Genomic DNA, 370 nt, shown 5'->3' on the forward strand with positions numbered 1-370 from the left:
GAGGCATTATGAGACACCCCCCCCCCCATTTCTCATCTGTAAGTGAAAGTAAATGAATACAAACACCAAAAAATCCATTATTTGGAATAACAGACAAAAAAAACACCCTCTTTTACCACTTTATTAACTTCAAAAACAACCAGATCCGATGTAATCCACACGAGGTGAGCCGCGATCAGCGGTGATGTCACTCAGGTTAGTTGTGGTCACAGCTGAAGGTTCCAACGGTCCTTCCCCTGTGACCACAGTTAACCTGACCTCAGGTGGGGTCACTGAGTTTAATAAAGTACCCTGCCGTCAAATTACCTGTGGTCACACGTGGAGGACCATGGGTACCTCCAGCTGTGACCGCAACTAACCTGAGTGACGT

This window comes from Anomaloglossus baeobatrachus, chromosome 7, assembly GCF_048569485.1.
Source record: "Anomaloglossus baeobatrachus isolate aAnoBae1 chromosome 7, aAnoBae1.hap1, whole genome shotgun sequence".
Taxonomy (NCBI): Eukaryota; Metazoa; Chordata; class Amphibia; order Anura; family Aromobatidae; genus Anomaloglossus; species Anomaloglossus baeobatrachus.